This window comes from Pelodiscus sinensis, chromosome 2 (assembly GCF_049634645.1).
Source record: "Pelodiscus sinensis isolate JC-2024 chromosome 2, ASM4963464v1, whole genome shotgun sequence".
NCBI lineage: Eukaryota > Metazoa > Chordata > Testudines > Trionychidae > Pelodiscus > Pelodiscus sinensis.
In genome coordinates this window covers 97,562,009-97,580,434 of record NC_134712.1, presented here as the reverse complement: position 1 = coordinate 97,580,434, position 18,426 = coordinate 97,562,009, and the positions used below count along the sequence as shown (strand labels likewise).

The 18,426-nt window shown below is 37.2% G+C and overlaps 1 protein-coding gene across 8 annotated transcripts in view; it reads left to right on the top strand.

Annotated features, from left to right (window-relative positions):
• The first annotated feature begins 3,178 nt into the window (after positions 1-3,178).
• ZNF516 (zinc finger protein 516) overlaps positions 3,179-18,426 on the top strand; it is a 151,795-nt gene continuing 136,547 nt past the window's right edge. For 3 of the 8 annotated variants that reach the window (XM_075921076.1, XM_075921071.1, XM_075921074.1), the window contains exon 1: positions 10,955-11,350. The gene's annotated coding sequence lies outside the window, so the exon portion shown is untranslated. Of the gene's footprint in view, positions 3,199-7,174; positions 7,312-7,358; positions 7,673-10,954; positions 11,351-18,426 lie in introns of those variants that run through there. The other 5 variants (XM_075921070.1, XM_075921075.1, XM_075921073.1 and 2 more) reach the window with 4 other exon arrangements.

Below are 18,426 nucleotides of genomic sequence, written 5' to 3'. Positions count from 1 at the left end.
ACAACCTACTGAACTTCTCCAAAATGATTCCCAGATCAGATATTTTAGAAAACCACCTACTCTTGATTTTAAATTGGTCAGAGATGAATGATCCTCCAGCTATTGCTCCAATAAGATAGGCCACTAAATGTCCTTATGTAAATGAGATCTCATATAGTTCAGTGCTCTTAATATTATCTAATCTTCTGTTACCTCAGATTCAGCCTGATTAGCTGCCACACAGTAAATAGGTGCAACAAGGTGACAAGGATTAAATAGCAGCCCAAAGGCGGAATTCCTTTACATTTCCAAGATTGTCAGGACAACACTAAGGCTTACTTGAACAAAGTTTTTGTACTTAATAGGCAATTGTACTGTAGAGTAACTCTCACCATAATACACGCTTTCTGTACTTATTTTAATAATGCACTGAAAAGAAGGAAAGGGGATTAATCTGTAGGAAAAAAAAGAGGTAGAAGTGCGTGCTCAGATCCTGAGCACATTGCATATTACTAAAATATCTTTAAGTCCTCACCACAGAGGTTTCTGAAAACCTAGCAGGCTCTAAGTAAGGCCTTTGTTGACATGAGTACCTCACTTGTTACAGAATGCTCTGGGTTTATTAGCTTTGGAGTTTAACAGGGGAAAAAAAGCAAACGACTCTCAAATTCTGTAGCTAACAGACTTTAATAGCTCACTTCTGTGTTCCAAACCAAATGAAAATGATTACCTAAAAAAAATCTTCTGAAATTTCTGCTCAATATTAAGGTATTTTTAATGTCAATAATTATGGGTATTTGTTTCAACTTTTCTCATGGTAGTAAGGGATAACTCGGTTCATAGTTCTGAATGATGTAAAAAAGATTTATGATTTTTGTGTGATTTATGTGTAAATTAGGAGATTAGCCCATTTGGCATAAACATCCACAGAGAAAAGAACCAGTCTATCAGCAATTAAGAAAAAAATCAATGGCAAGTTTTTGGAAGAATTCCCATTCTGAGAACAGTTTTAACTAAAACTGAATATTTTCCTGACTGTATTTATACAACAATAATAATAAATTAAAGTAGGTATTTATTGTGCTTTAATATTATTTCAGAAACACAAACTGCACTGAATAATTTTAGTAGTAATAGATCTAAAATAACATCATACCTACAGTACTTCAGTATTCCATGATTCTATTGTAATAGGCAGACAATACTGTATTAAGAAATGGGCTAAAGCCACAAACATCTGATTTGAATAAAGATCCCGTATTTGAGCAAAAGTTCAGAGGCCTTCACCATTCAGGGTTTTGGTCCACCTCATTGTAAAGTTAGAAGCTGTTTGCAAAATTTGGCTCCAGCCTGAAATGGGATCTGCATGAATGGACATCTGTACTATTGTAGAGCCCATGTAAATCTGATTGCATATCAAAGGTCTGGATTTCAAACACCACTGAAAGTTCAAGGTGTTCAGATCTAGGATTATGATTTGGGCGCATCTCTAATTACTTTCTGCAAATTTTCTAATTTACACTTAGATCATGCAATTTTGGCAAATTAAATATGTTATGCTAACTTTTTTTCTTCTCCTATTTGACATTATAGGCCTTCTTCTAAAGTGCTTATGGTATATTATGTTACAATGCTTAAACTCCAACAAACTTCCTGTTAAACATGTTACTTCTACTCTGTTGCTCTTGATATTGATGGCTCTTTTGACCTTTGTAGTTCTCTAATTACTGAAGGTTTAAAATAGTACACATTAGGTAAAATGTTCTCTTTTTGAAGTTCCTTTTTCCTTGCATGACTGCATTGAATAACCATATAAACCATGATTATTAGAACACTCAGACCATTGCATAAAAGTTGAGGGAAAAATATTTGCAAAAACAAGTAGCTGTTTTGTTCTACTCTTACTTCTGGGTGTATTTTTTCCCTCCCTGTGATATTTAACTCAGTAGATATTTAACACATGAGATTGCCATGCTGTGATATAAATTGTTCAAAGCAGCCTGCTTATTGAAATCTACAAATGATGAGCATTTGTGAAATATCTTTTCTGCTTTCCTTTAAGTGTATGAAATATCACCAAATAATACACCATTTTAATGGTAGCAATCAATCTATTTGATTTTATGATGAGAGTTATATTTGACATCTTATAGGTCATTTTAGTTGTTGTACTTTCTTTGTTCAGTCCACTTAGAAAAGAGCACAAACACTCCAGTACAGTCAGTTATGCATGGGGGAACATAATAAGATTTTTGGGGGTTGAGAAATAGCCAATTGTTTTGCCTTTACAAGAGTGTAGCACATTAATGGCTCAGACTCACTGTGCAGTACGATTAGTGCATTGTAGTTTCATAATCTGTAGTCTGCATGGAAAGAAAAAAAAAATCTTTGGAATATGCCCTACCAAAAATAGGAAATCTTTAAAAACAGGCATCCTTACTGAAGTTATCTTTCTTAAACTTAATTCTGTTTTGTGGCCTACTTCCTTTTATTTCTAAAACTATTATGGGCCACATCTGTGGAATCCCATATTTGCTATTTTGAAACCAGCTGTTGAGATTCTTTCAGTGAAGCTGAAATTAATAACAGGTTTGTGGGTTCTCTACCTGCTGTGAAGCTCTGATGTAATTTATAAAATTGCATATGGGTGAGAAAATTGTGACTGCCTAGGTTGGAAAAATTGGTATTTTTATACAGTACTTAGTACGAAGCTAAAATAACCATGTGAACTAAAGCGGTACTTACTTTGAACATCCACCATTTCAGCTTTCTTCCTCATGTGAATTGTTAAAGTTCAGCTGAATAAGTGGATTTAAAACAGAGTATGAGATCTGGGCTTAATTGAAACAAAGTGTAAAAAATCAGAATCCTTCTATAGCTCAGCAACTGTGTTTATGTGAGAAGGAAAAATGACAGACAGGACAGTTAAAAATGCTGATTATGTGAGGGAGTTCACGAGATTAGTTCTGTCATAAAGAAAAATTAGGTTAATTATAACATGGGTCACACATGGGACTGTAGAGTCAACTCCCACTCACTTTATTTATGTGAGTGGGTCCATTAAAGGCAATGGGATAACTCACATGAGCTACTCAAGCAGGATTTGAACCACATCTTCTCACACCCATGAAATAATAACTTGTCATGAGACTTGTCAAAAACTCTGGTGTGGTTCCATGTTGAAGGAATCTTCAGAAGTAGAAAGGTTGTGTATACACTGTAAGTTTGCCTAATGGAAAGTATTATTTCAAACTATTTGCTGGATTTATGCGTGACTAAACTAACAGGGCACGAGAGCTTGACCTCCAGCTCATGCAGATTCACAGCACATCAGTATGTAAAACTATGCCGAGAAGGGAATAATGAATTGTCATTGTACAAACTTCAGAAAGGATCTGGCACTGTATGATTACTAAATAATATCTAAATATTTGTGGCGCAGATTATAAATCAGTGTGTTTTACCAGAAAAAAACCCAACTTATTTGTTACTTACTGAAACCCTCTCTCTGTTTCACGGTGGAATTCATGTCACAGATAGAAATTAACCATGGTCCTACACACTTTCATTAAAATGGCACTTAACTGTAAATAAAAATTTAACAAGTAAAATGTTACTTTAAAACATAATGGATTGTTATTGTGCACAAGTATCTTTGTAGTTCCATATAATATATATATATATATATATATATATATATAAAAAATTTCTATTTCTAAATTCAGTAGTAAGACTCCATTTTAGAATGGTAAATAATAGATAGAAGTTCACTTGTTTTACTGTTGTTGTGCTTTATTTTACCCTGAGTATACTTTGTATGCAAAAACCTTGGCTTAGATAAAAACAGGAGATGAAGGCAGAGTTCAGACTGTAAAGTTGGGGGGTTTGGTAAGGAATGTTTTCAACAAACTTGATGAAAGACACCAAGTAAACTGCCAATTTAAATGAGTTCTGTAATATACAGGTAGAATCTTCCAGAGACAAATGGCCTCAGGTCATCCTGATAAGCATTATTTAGATGTACTTTATACATTTCAGATGTCTTTGTACCAAAAAAATCATACTCAACAGCACTAGAATTAAATAACTCTGAATTAGCATATAGTGGAACTAAAACAACTTACTACTCTAGTTACAATTCATTGAGAGTATCTGTATATATGATATGAATATGTAATATATAATCAAAATTTGGTTTGTTTGCCTGCTTTGAAGTTTTTACATATGTTTTCACCTTCTGCTTTTACAGTGACATGGCCTTTTATTCCTTGGTATTCTATTATAGCATTTCTCAGGAACCCTTCTTATCTAAACTTCCACCAATCATTCCTAAGGCTAAGTTATGCAGACAAGTCATTGCACAGATTTTCATCAAAATGCCATTTTCCTTAGCTTGAGAAAGCTTAGTCCCAAATGCTGAACAAATAATTTATTAGACTGTAGCAAAAGTAAATAAATGTTTTCCTGCTCTGTGTATTTCATTAGCCAGACTTATTATACATACTAGCCTATAAATAGCAAAACGTGTATTGAGCCATTAATATCATTGACAATCTCATACAAAATAATGTAATTTAACTAAAGAATTTGAAATGGGAGTACTTCTCTGGGAAGATTTCAGAAAAAGATAAAATTGGCAAACAGTGTTGATAAGCAGGTTAATCAACTAAGATAGCAAGATAATAACATATTTTAAAATTAACAAACATCTTCTCTACTTGAAACTTTTAGCAGTACCCATTAGGTTATACTAATTCTGTTTGCATATTTTTAAGTATTTAACTTTGCATATTGATCTTCTCATTTTGGTTTCTGAAACCAGAAATTCTGGAATCAGCTGGGGAAACATGACAATCTACTATTTAAAGCTACATGGATAAATGAACCCTAGTGTCTTCCTCCATGATTGACATACAGCTTGTTAATGACTGTGACTCTTCTGAATTTGGGATTCCATTAATGTTGAGTTTTGCTCATTTACTAAACTTGAAGCCCAGTTCTTCAGTTCTCCTTTAGAGACCCATTCCCTACTATTTACTGAAGGACTGAGCCCTATGGAAAAGAAATGTGGAAAATATTAAGAATCTTAAGGGCACTGTATAGAGATGCAGTAAGCATAGCTTTGAGTGAGCTCACATTTTACTGTCTAAAGGAAAGAATCTATACAGACTAGAGAGAAAAAGAGGCAGGTCATGAAAATCTCATTTTTATGTGGAGGAGTTTGGAAATCTTATGCACCTTTCATTGGTATAAGCTGTCAATTTTCACCATATGGAAATTATTAGCCTAATACTGTAGTTTTAAATACTGCCCAGGAATGCTGATTTATAATGGATATTTTATTCTTTGTGTAAAGAAATGCTAAAGTATTATATAAACTGTAATGATTAGGAAAATATGCACATGGCATTGTGTGTGTGATTAGTTTTAAAGAGATTAATTCTGCTCCTATCTATGCATGTGCATATTTGGAATAACCAGTCAGTGTCCTTACAACAACTGGAGTAACTGAGAACAGATTTTGGCCTTGAGTTAAAAAAAATATGTAGGAAAGATTAGAAAGCATAAGGAACAAAACAGATTTTATGAGTATAGGTTATCCACCAGGAAAGCGTTTAAAAACACTACATTAGGGTGAAGAAACTACTCCTGAAACATATGTAAATTGCATTTTTAAAGTGTCTTTTGTGTGCATTTAGATAAGATATGTCTATGCCTAATATTTTTCTGTGAATTAGAAGGAAATTTGATTGTTCAAACATAATACATCCCACTCAGGCATTCATGCTGAAACCAGCAACAATTGTCAATGACCTTTAACATGCCTGCTATTCAAATTAGTGCAGATCATTAATCACACATAGCTTACATTTTATGATTCGTGTATCCTCATTACAAACTTTCTCTTGCTTGCTCCTCCCCCCACCCCTTCTGTTCCTGCCTTCTTTTCTTTATTTCAAGTCCCCTGGTAATAACCCTTGACTAGTGTAGGGGTTAAGAGCAGGATCGGATATTTGGGAAGCTGCCTGTAGTAGTTTCTGTCGCAAGTGCAAGAAGTTGGAGGAGTGACACAGCAAAGTCAAATGTTGCCTGCACAAAAACCACAGCTCTAGGTAACCGTTTTCAAGCGTAGAGCTCAATTGTCTGGCAAGTCCACATACGGATGATTGGGACAGTATATTCCTCTCTTTAACTGCTAGTTACCCCTAGGTGAAGCATGGCAAGAAAAAGGAAAGCTCTGGGGTGTAAAGATAATACTATCCCGCCTCAAAAATCCACCATGGCAATTATACATCGTCATGCATTATTACAAACAACAAGCATTCACACACCCGAGATGTCTAGCACCAAGCTTCAGAAGATTAATTTAGGGTTTCTAGCCATAGACTAAACATGTTCCCATCGCCTATAGCACACATACTTTGGGCGATTAAACTGAGCTTCGCAAACATACAGGAAAATAAGGTTTGAACTTTTCAAATATAGAAATGGATTTTTTTTAAAGGAATATGGCAGATTGATTTGCTCGGAGCTCTTTCAACTCTTCCAGCATAACTGTTGAACACTATTACCCTTTGATCTTGATTGAGGACTTTAATGTTTTTGTTTCTGTGCATTTGAATAAATCTATAAATATTTTACCAGTGGAGTTAAAAAAAGGATGTTTCTAATATAAATGCATCTGGAACAACTCCAAACCCTTACATTTCAGAGTTTAGATAAGTGGGCAGTGTAGAATAGATAGAAAAGATAGGGTTTTGCAATCTAATCTAAATCTAATCTAATCTATCTATCTCTTACAGTAATTCAGCTCTTGAATGTTTTAGTCATTTGAAAGAAGGTGAGATACAGAACAGCTCCGATAATGATTCAGTTCTATTAGTGGAATAATTATTTGTATATGACTCATTTCGAGCATCTAGACTTTCCCCGCATTGTACTAGAACTTTGCTGATGAGACAATAGTAGATAGTGTGTGCATTTAATATAGGACAGACCATTCTCCCATCTGGGGGAAGACATCAATCTATACATTGGAGGGAACCAACGAAAAACAACCGGGATTCGCCAAAGCCACGCTCGATCTTTGGTTTGGTAGTCAAAGCAGCCCGGCTGGCCAAAGGGCAAGGGAAAGTTTGGCGCTGAAGGGGCCCTGGGTTGGGGCTTGGCACAGAGGGTTTGAAAGTCGCTCCCCCCCCGTCCGCAAGAGTGGAGCTGGCGCAGTGAATCATGTGCAGTTCTTTCCTTATTGCATTCAGCGCATGGTTTCACCTTCAGATTCTTGTTTGTCTGTGTGTCCTTTCCCAAATAATATTACCTTACGCGAACGAGGTAAGGCACGGGGTGGGGAAATCTCCCCTAGGATCCTTTTCTCTTTTTGGGGGGCGGAAGGTTGGGGGATATGAATCCTCTTAATACGCCCGTGGGAAAAACTTCTCTTTTCCAATTAATGGTTAATCTTATTCAGTAACGTAAGGGACTTAAAAACGCTAACTTTGTCCTGTTTGCCGAGAAGGAGATCATTGTTACTGCAGGGGTGGTACTGTTGGGGAAATTTATGGGCTGTACGAGCCTTTTGGCTTTGTACACTTCGTCAAAGGCGATGTGGGGGGAGCCTGAATGCTATATTCATCCATGAAGAAACAAAGAACAAATTGCCTTACTTTAAAGTAAAATGCTCTGACTAATGAAGGTGGGTGATGGGACTTAAGCTTTCGAGTCTGGAGTAGCTACTTAAATTATTAAGGGTTTTTTTTGCTGGGTAGTATTGATTCAGTGTATGCATGAAATGCTTTGATGCCTAGAGTGTGTGTGTGTGTTTTCCTTTCTTTTTATTAGTTGCTCTCCCCTCAGCTGCGAGTGTATACTGAATGATAAACATGAAAAGAAGTACACAGCTTATCAAAGGAAGTTGGGGGGGGGGGGGAGGACAGTATGGACACTGGAACGCTGAGAAGGGTTTGAAGCACAATGTATAGCAATTACTTCCAGAAGATGAAAATAGCCCATTAAGTGGGGGGTGAAGAGGGAGTTTAATGTATATATTCAAGAAAAAGGGACACACACAGAGAAAGAAGACTAGAAATAATGCAATTCCAGACATTTTGTGCGATTAAAAGCTTTCCTCCTCCCCCTCTTTTCCCTCCTCCTCTTCCTCCCCCTATCTCCAGTGAGAATTAGCATACCAAATAGTTGCGATCCTAATTTGAATTATGCTTCGACAAGTTTAGGAAACTTTGTCCGGGTAAACTTTGTTAAAAGAAAACGAGTTGGGATATTAACATAGGCTGTGTGTGTGTGTGTAACCTTGTGTCGAATGACAGTTACCTCATTGTTTTTGCTTAAAACCAGCTAACCTCTGCAATTAACTACTCCCAAGAAACCCTGGGTTTTAAACTGAAAAGTGCTGGTTAGGAGTTAGCACCATTTGTTATGAGTGTTAATAAGCTCCTGGCAGTAGACAAGTATCTTGTTGGGAATGTGCATTGTATGTCTATGTCCATGACGCATATCGCTAAAGAGGCATTTGGACACTAGATGTTCAAAAATAAATGTGTTCAGACTTCTTCCTAAACATGAACCCTGCTCTTTATTTAATCCAGATGCAGGATTCCACCCCCAACCCCATATTTGCTGCCTTATTGTTGGTTTACATTTTCTGAAAAGGCGACTGGTATAACCTGTGGAATTTGAAATGCAAATAAAACCCTGTGGGAGTTGAGGCAGAACAAATCAGCATTTATAAAGTGCAAAAAGATTTAATGTCTTTGAAACCATTGCAAGATTTTTTATAAGAACTGAATCGTGACGTCAAGTCGTTTGAGAGACTTTTTTTTCCAATGTCTGAAATGCGGGTATGTGAAGTGCTTACAGGAAAAACAGATTACAAGATTAACATCTGTTAACATGATCGTTTATCTCCAGCCAAAAATAGGTCAGTCCTTTCTTAAGGAAACACGATTGCTGGGCGCATGATTAAATAATGAATTTAGACGAATGAGATGATAAATTAGATACAGTCCGTGTAGGTTATAATCTGACCCGTGACAAAAATATTTAACTCGGAGATCATTGTAAGGTCAAAGTCCCTTTTTGGGGAGAGGCACAACTCTCCCTTCTCTTCTTCCCACCCTCTTTCTTCTTTCCAATCCTTGCTGCTAAATGTGCTCCATCTCCTCCTCCCCACTGTAGCAGTAATGAATGCTTTCTATCTCCAGTGTTAAAGGACACCAACTCTTTTCATGCAAATAGCCAAGTTTCCTAAACTCTGGGGTTGTTTTGTCATTAACAGTGAGAGAGTGGCAAAGAAAAATAGGAAACGCCGATGCAAAGTAGTTCTGCTTTGCATCTGCCTGCCTCCTAACTGTGATTGACAGTCCAAGCCTCCAATCGCCACTTCCTCAACTCCCTAGCTCTGAATGCGTTTGTGTTACTACTCAGACCTGGTACCAGGCTGCTTTATTTATTTACACATCCCTAGGGGGGTAGTGTGGTGTGTGTGTGTGTGTGTGTATGGGTAAAAATCTAGGTAGATGCAGCAAATCCAAAACCAGGTATAAGACAACCATATTTCTCTGTTATGTCCATATTAATGAATATGTAAAGAGTCAGAATATGAGATTTCAAGTGACAAGTTGAAACCTGCTGGAGGAAAGGCATACAAAAATGATCTCTGGCTATAGTTTAACAGTGTTGCAGCCATACCTATGTGAGGCAAATGGTGTATTGAAGTCCAAAAGTTACACCCCTTTGCAGGTCATTATTGTTGCTTACATCTTTTTAGCAATTTACACAGTAAATGATTTTTAAAGTAACTTGTAGAGCGCTCTTATGAAAATCACTCTGGGCCCAGTGGTTCAATCGATTTTTAGACATAATTCCTCATTGATTTCAAGAGAAGATCACTGCTGAAAAATTAGAATGGTTTTTAAATTGGGAAGTAAAACAAAATGTATACACCTCAAACTTTCTGAAGCTTTTAAAAAAATTAAGGGTGGGAGACAGTAAATATTTAGTTCAGTGCAAATCCTTGAAGTTAAAGCTCAGTGCCCTGATAGAATAAAAGTGCTGCTGACCAACAGACTCTATGAATAATGGTCATTTCTAGACTACACAATAGGCACATTCAGTAAAGGAATGCCTGTCATGAACCTTACCATGTTTTGTGCTTAGTTAATCCTCTCCCCCGCCTTCACTCCAAATATTGATGTTACAATTTTATTTTTGTTTGATGGATCAGAAATGTGCTGCTTGTAAGTACAGAGATCCAGACCTTCAATTAGAGTTTTGCATTTTCTGTGCTTCAGGGTAAATTGTCATGTATCTGTTGAGCGCTCATGTTAATTATGGTAAAAGGATGGGTGGGTTAGAGGTAGGACAGTTAAAGGACTAAATGCAACCTTTTGTACAAAACAACTGCCCAATTCACTCCGGAGATGGCCAGAATCACACCTAGGAGAGGGAGCCCAGAGGATGTCCAAAGAGGAGCCTTTATTATCTGGCCTTGTGCCACATACTTTATTTCATGCCTGCTGCACTAAATGAGTTAACTATCAAAGGGTTTTTCATTAACTCCACTTGGCAGCCACATATTTAACTTGGTTTTTTTTTAAGAGCATATTTTTTTTTTAAAAGGGATCTGACCCACACAGCGTGGAACACTTTTCAGCCTGTCTTAATACCAGATTACCTTTGTGCCCCTCCTCCTCTCCCCAGCGCCCTGGGTCGGTGGCTTTCAGAAAGGCTTGTTGGGGATGAGAAAGGGCATTGCTCGACTTTGTCTTAACCGTTGCATTCCTGGCTTGCATTAATAGCCTGCATCGCCTAGAGGGGGCCGGAGAGATGCCGAATGCACCCAAGAATGCAGTGGCCTTCAGGTTGCTGTGGCAGGGGGGTGGGTTTCCAGGGCTGGAAGGTGAGAGGAAAGAGGCGGGCGGGTGTGTACCTGGGCTGGCCGCGGGAGGGGAGCGGGCCAACCCTCGCAGCAGCTTGTTGCTGTGTGTGTCGTGCGGGGAGGAGGGAGGAGTCTGGCTCCGGCACTCAGTTGTCCGCCTTTCTAATGTAGCCAGGACGTCACAGCCATGTACTGTAACACAAGAAGTTAAAGAGGCAGAGGGGAACCAGCCACCGCTCAACTTCTAGCCCTTAACAAAGGCAGAGGCAGGCAGGGATCTGTCAGGAGAAACAGGCGCCGCGAGGCGAGGAAAACACAACTCCGAGGAGGGGGGGGGGGCTCGGAGAGATCCAGGGAGGCGCGATTAATGGAGGAGGCACGTTTGGAGGAGGGGGCACTGGAGCTGAGGCGGCCCCGGCGTTGCCCTGTCGGATTGCGTGGGGATCTCGCTCCGGGTGCAGCATAGAGGCTTGCAAGGTAATGCACTTTCTCTATGGAACTCCAGTTTGTTATTGTTGAAGGGAAGGCGCGCGGGGGGGGAGGAGGACGGGGGACTTGTTGCAAGGCGTGGCGTGCCCAGAAATAATTACGTAAGTATTAGACCCGTCTTGGCGTTCCTGCCGAGGGGGGAGTGTGTTCGAATTGCAAGGATGGAGTTGATTCCTGACAATGCTTCGAGTTGGAAAGCTGGAGGGGAGGGGGAGCGGAGCAGAGGGAAAACATCGCTCTCTGTCTGTGGACAGATGAAACTTGCTTAAAAGGAACCCAGATGTATTTCTGGGCGTGGGATAAGGCGCTAGTACAGTGTAGTTCTGCAAAACAAAGGGGAAGGATGGAAGCTGAATTGCAGTTTTTCCTGCGTTCACATTACACGGTTGGTCTCTCTCTCTTAAAAAAAAAAAAGGCAACAAACCCCTCTGCTGGCACAGATGAACTGATACAAGTTTAGATGAGTTCTGTCTGAGTCACAGAAAATCTTTATCTTTGGATATTATGGTGCCACTTTCTCATTTGGGGAAGGGAACAGTTGCATAGTGTGTTTTTTCAAGTGTTCTGTAGCTTGAATGCCCAGGAGACACTTAAAAGTTGAACCATTTAAAAAAAATACTATTCACTCCAAAATGTTACACTAAAACAAAGGTATTTTATTTCATGTGGTGATGTGCATTAATCACATAGATGTGAAGTAAATACCATTTATAAATGCTCTCTCAAGCTGAAGACAATATTTATGTTCCTTTGCCCATGAAATCTTGTCTGTACAGTAATAAAAATGAAACTATTTTTATGGAGTAGATAAATATTTTTGCAAGCTATTTAAATATTTTTGATGCTAAGGTAACTGTGTGATAGGCATCATACATGTTTTGGTTGCTGTAGAAGAAAAATACCTTCTCATTTGTGTAATGTTGCTTCATTTTCTGTCAATATGTCCTTTAGCTGTGTCAAAACAAAACCTGAAATAAGCTGTCCTGTTTATATTTTCATATGTGTGAGTATGAATGTGTATATTGAATGTATTCTTGTCAGGTGGTGAGAAGAGATAAAGAATGGCATTTATCTGAGGTTTTTCTAGTAAAACTGGAAGCTGAAGTTGTATAGGAACACCTGTGGTGTAATTAGTATTACAGTTCAGTTATTCAAGGAGACATCTTTAGTTTCACAAGAGTAACTGCCATAGCCATCTTGAATAAGCTCTGTGTAATAAAGTGATCTGCATGTATATTTGTTTTACTTTGAAATAGTATTATGCATATCTTCACTAGTTTTCAGATATTACAAAAGACTCTTTTTGGTTATATCTAATAATCCTCTTCTGAATTCATTTGCAGGGCCTTAATCCTTTAAAGTCTGATGATGTGATATCCTGGTTAGCAATCATTATTGCATACTCTGCATTACTATTGAATAAAATCAAACCCAAAACTATTATCAGATTGCGTTAATTTGAAGTAGTTGAACAGTTCTTATAGAAAACATCTCAGAAAATGGAAGATATTTGAGAATAACACAGTCTTAAAACATTGACTGATATAACAGATGGGTATCCAACACTTGTTGTATATCAACAAAGAAGTGGTGCTCATAAATTAGCATAGCTTCTTTCTAAGAGGTTTTATAGCTCAGCATGACCTTTTGCATTGCTCAACCTTACTAAAACAATATGCATCAAGAGCTGGAGTCTCTTCGTAAATATGACTGATTGTTACTCAGTACTCTGGGGGAATGAAAATAGTTTACATCACTAGTATTAATGCTATCTGTTGTTTGCAAATGACCTCAATAACTGACTTGCTGTCTGGAATGAAATAACAGCAGTGACATTTAATTTGTATAGATTAAAGTTTCCTGACACAGTGAATATCACCCTTTGTTAAAATGTAGCTATACCTTACTTTCTGTAAATAGTCATAGTACAGAGCCATCACTAGGATCTATTAAGACCAATTATTAGCACAGGAATGATTGGACAAGAAAAGAAGATTTAGAATGACAACATAATCATTTTGATCTGTTCACTAACTGCCTTAATCTGCAACTTTTCTCCATTCTTCAGCAAACATAGAGACGTTTGGATTCCCCCCCCCCCCCAATATTTCAGAATTATCTGAGAATGAGCGAGGGGAGCCAATTTGGCTCACTTGAGTGAAAAATGAGAACCCTTTAAAATGGACTTTTTTGGTGATGTTTGTGTTGCATATATTAGATGGCATGATGCATGACAGACTGGAGGAATATAATCAGATGAATGAGGTGGATGCTAACTTTTGTAAACTTTGGGTAGTCTGTTGATTTAATTTTGTTAAGGTCATTAAGGCAACATCTACACTACAAGGTTTTTGAGCAAAAATGGTCGTTTTTGTGCAAAAACCCACGGAGCGTCCACATCTCAAGCGCATTTTTACGTGAGAAAATCTACAGTCAGTCGACAGAATAGAGGGCTTTTTGCGGTGTAGATATACCTCCTTCTATGAGGCATAACTCCTTTTTGCGCTACAGCTCTTGCACAAAAAGGCATGTGTGGACGCTCCGCAGGGGTTTCTTGTGCAAAAAGAGCCTATCCAAAAAAGCACAGGTGCTCTGATGGCCATTCTGTGAATGGGCATCAGAGCTTTCTTGTGCAAGAGCATCCATGTAGTGTGGATGCTCTCTTGTGCAAAAGCTCATTGCAAAAGCGATGCGCTTTGAGTGTGTGGATAAGTTTTTGCGCAAGAATTCTTCCATAAAAGACTTCTTGCATCAAAACCCTGCAGTGTAGACGTAGCCCAAGTACAGTGGGTCAAACCTGTAGCACCACTGACTTTAATGGAGTTGCACCAGTTTATTCCAGTTGAGGATCCAACTTGATTAATTTTATGCTATGATGTTTTCTGTACCTGTGAAAGAAATATAATTACCATACTTATTAAGTATGATACAAATTCTACTAAAGTCAATAATAGCTTTGGAGGGCCACTATACAGCAAAGACTTCATTCATATGCTTAATGTTACACACCATTTACTTAATTGGAATGACTCACAATGTATAAAATAAGCCAGTGTGTAAGTCTTTAAAAGAGCTTGGCTCAAGTTTGTAGATCCCATATTCAGACTGGAAAATTGTATTTGGAGTGTCCGACTGCATTATGCCTTAAAACTATAACAATAGGAAGCTGAAATACAAACTGAATGCATTCAGCAGGAAGAAACTTGCCTGAGCCTGTGCATTTAATTTGTAAACTGTGCTTGTTGAAATTTTTAAGTATGAATGTGTAGATGTACATGTTTTAAGAATGAAAGTGTATTAATTTCTAGCAGAGATGGCATTTAAAAAAATCCATTGTTTCTCTTTTCATAACTGTGTATTGTTTGGCAAGAATGTATGAGCCTTTTTATAATTTAATTGTTGCCTATGAGCTCAGTTGTGTCCTCTGATATGCATGCCCTCCACTCCTATTGACTTCAGTGAGAGTTGCATGCGTGTATCTCAGGGTAGAATTGTGCTCTTTGTATTTCAGTAGTGGAGATTCTGACTGTTTGGAACCATGATCATAACTTGGAAACTATGAGTTGTCTTACTTTTTCTGTAGCCATAAACTGCATCCAGATAATTAATGACGGGATGGCAAAAAACAGCAGAAAGTCAAATTTATTTGATTAGACATCTGCAATATAAATATTTGAACCTTGAAGCAACATTCCGTTTTCAAAGCAGACATCTTACATGCTGTAAATGTTTATACATTTCAGTGCTAGGATAAAGCTGTTTTGACTCAGTCACTTAGGGCAAAATTCTGTTTTTGGTTACACCAGTGGAATCAATACTGTTGTGCTGCTGGAGTTACATGGGCATAACTGAGAGCAGAATTTAGCCTTTAATTCCTTAGAAGAAAAACAAATCAAACCCCTTAGTTTTTAGTACAAACCTTGAGAAACAATGTCAGCAGAAATGATTTTAATAACCTTGGTGTAATTGAGCCTTCTCTAAAGTGTACTTGTGTGTCATGGTTCAGGTAGTTAACATTGCCATAGATTTCATTAGTTTTGTAGTATTTGAATGCATGTGTTTACTTTCTTTACTGGACTGTTATTCAGCAAATGTCCTGTGTCCTGGCTTTCTAACCTGCTTTCCTGAGGCCACTGATGATGATTACCCAACATGGATGATTCATTTAGATATTTCTTTTTACACCTTACTTAGGTATCAATAGAGCTACATCCACATTGGTAGGCATTCCTATAACCAGTTTCTCCCTACATTCCTGAAGCAGGATTACAACAACAGTTCTTATGCAAACAGTTTCAGGATATTATGCATCTGTTCTGAGATTTAATTAGGTTATGGATGGACAATACGTGTGTGTTTTAAATTGCTGCCAAATATTTTATTGGCTAAGTTCTACCAGGTATTTTTGTAGCAGTAAGTTTAACAGCGATAAGGTGATTTGTTTTTATACAGCTTCTTAGCTGTGTTTTGAAGGGATATTGGCGAACTCTGTCTGCTTACTAGATGATTATAAGGTTACACATTTAGGTTTGTTAATGAATTCAGTGGTCTACATTGTTTATAAGCCTCTGTTCATTCATCACATTAGGTTTTAATGTGGATTCAAACTTACCTACACTGAGCTGCGTATTTAAAGAGTATTTTGACAACCTTTCACTAATATGTTGACTTATTGGAAGTAATTTCCTATCATTAGTAAGCTATTTAACACACATTTTACTATAGACAGATATAGAAGCCATCACCCAAATTTTGCAGTCGTGTATACTCTGAATTTACACTGATGTATGCATGAGCACAATTTGACAAAATAGTGCAAAGCTTCTCATTAAAGTTTATATGCTTACCAAAAACATTTAAAATCTCAGACAATATTCATTTCTTAATATGTTAACTGTCTGTCTTCTTTACATCCTGCTGTCTGGCGTTGAGCTTTCCTTTCCACACTGTGGCTGTCATGCTAATGTCTAGAAGGAAATGTTTTCCAGCAGTGTATTTCTAGATTACAAAGTAGCATAATTTTGAGGCTCCCAGCATTTTAAGGGCAGTTTCTGAAGTGATCTAGCTTTTAATTTTTTTCAAAATGGAATGGAAACCACAAAGCATGTACAATATAATCTGCAACTATTTTTAGAATTCAGACATGTTTAATATATACTACCGTGATGAAAACAAATACTCAGCACACAGGGTAATGGCTGAATATAGGTAATTTTAAAAACAGTAGCATTTATTCCAGATACTCTACATATATTTCATATATATCCATTTTCATAGATTGCTTCAGTCTTTTTTTTTTTCTTGGTCAATAGCTAATGAAATAATATTTCATGAAATTACTGTAAAGAAGATATGAAAGCTCTGTGAATCTAAGTTTTGGATCTGAATGTTTGCTGAAAATAAGATTTTTGTATTGTATTTTGGTATTTTCCAGGCGTATGCAAACATTTTTTTTTTTTTTTCAAACAGGTAAAATAAAGGAAGACTATTGAGTTGTCATGTCACTTTTGCTCATGTCAGATCAGGCTCCTTGATATGGCTGCCCTATTAATTCTTTTTCCCTTTGCTCATTTAAAAGGATAGTGAGCAGGGAAATGGTGTTAGCTTTCAGGACATTCTGTGACACAGATTGTTGGAAATTGAGTTGCTGTTTTTATTTTTTGTATTTATTTATCAGCTATGATTTAAAACAGTCATCAGGTTTCAGAGTTTTTCCCGGTAATATGACACTTTCCAAAATGTGTCTTGATCAGAGTTATAATTAAAATTAAAAACATTTTAGTGCTTGTTATGTTAAAATATATTTTTAAAGGAAATTATTCATGTTCTTTGTTTTAAAAAGGGCAACATGTGCGTTTCTTCACCATATGGTAGCATTTAACCCATATTGTATGAACTGACTAGGAGTTGCATTTAAGCATTGATTTATTGCCGTATTTCAAAATGTTCTTTGTCTGAAATCTAGTACAGTAAATGATGCTTTTAAGGTTGTGCAATGGAATTCTGTGTTTAGCAGTTGTGCTTCGTTGTTACAATGATACTAGGTTAATGAGTAAGCATTTTTTTAATTCTCTCTCAAATAATTTCCTTAAAAAATAGTCCAGCACTGAATGTTGAAATGATTTGTGGGAAGTCTTACTCACAATAGTCAATGACACAACATGGTGGCAAGAGTTGCAGGGTGAGATGTTGTAGTCTCTGCTGGCTGAAACTAGAGCTGCTGCTTTGATCATTCAGGATATTCTAAGAAAGACTTAGTTTTAGGGTCGTGATAGTTTGCCCACATTAGAAGGTGCATTGTTCACTTTGGGCTGGACCGTGAAGAACTTATGTTGGTGAGAAGACCAGAATTACTACCCACAAGCATTATAAAACCATCAGTTCAGTCTCCCCTCCCCCTCCACCCCAGTACTGGGATTTATCTTAAAAATTATGTGTTCGGAAGATTCAGTGGGTAGCCAAGTTAGTCTGTACAGGATAAACTTAAAAAACAACAAATGGTCTGGTAGCATTTCATAGACTAACAAAACATGTAGATGGTATGAGCTTTCGTGGACCCACGAAAGCTCATGATACCATCTACATGTTTTGTTAGTCTGGTAGCACTTTATAGACTATCTGTTGTTTTTTTAAGTTTAAAAGTCATGTGACTTTAAAAAATATACATTTTTAGTTCTTTTGTTTGCCTTCTGGTTTTGAGCCTTTAGGGCTCATGTTTTCAGTCTTCACTGCAGTCATAAAGGCTAGATCCTTTTTAAATGAAAGCTGAATATCTCTTAAAGTAATCTGACGACAATAATTAGAACTTGACTGAAACACTGAAGATTTCTTGTGATAAATTTGTAAGATTTGGCAACATTTAGGTACTTACATAAATAGTCCCATTGACTTTAGTGGAACTACTTGTATGAGTAATCAACTGCTCTCGAGCGTGTATAAGGGACTCACAATCTGTCCCTTAGAGAAGGCTTTTGGGGCCTTAACATATGCCCTTGATTAGCAAAACCTGTATATCTACAATGGTGCACTGTATAGAAGATATATTGGCTTCTTTTAGGTTCAGG